This window comes from Physeter macrocephalus, chromosome 8, assembly GCF_002837175.3.
Source record: "Physeter macrocephalus isolate SW-GA chromosome 8, ASM283717v5, whole genome shotgun sequence".
Lineage (NCBI taxonomy): Eukaryota > Metazoa > Chordata > Mammalia > Artiodactyla > Physeteridae > Physeter > Physeter macrocephalus.
Window position 1 is genome coordinate 52,277,424 of NC_041221.1, and position 547 is coordinate 52,277,970.

A 547-nucleotide genomic window follows, 5' to 3' on the forward strand; every position below is an offset into this window, starting at 1 on the left:
AGGGCTCGAACCCGTGTCTCCTGTACTGGCAGGCGGATTCTTAACCACTGCACCACCAGAGAAGCCCAAATCCATACATTTTTAAAAACACCATTTTTTTTAATCTAGAAAATTCAAACTAATCTATATAGCAGAAGCAGGTCAGTGGTAGCCTGGGGGAGGGAGCAGGGGACAGTGTGGAGGGAGTACAAAGTGGCACAAGACAACTTGATTGTGGTGATAATTTCACAAATTGTACACCTTAAATTATATACTGCAAATTATACACTTTATATGTATGCATTATGGTGTCAATTACACCTCAATAAAGCTTTAAAAAAACTCATCCAGTTTTCTACCTTGTCAGGACTTCAAAAGCAGAGGGCAACACTACTGGGCATATACCCTGAGAAAACCATAATTCAAGAAGAGTCACGTACCACAGTGTTCACTGCAGCACTATTTACAATAGCCAGGACATGGAAGCAACCTAAGTGTCCATCAACAGACGAATGGATAAAGAAGATGTGGCACATATATACAATGGAATATTACTCAGCCATAAAAA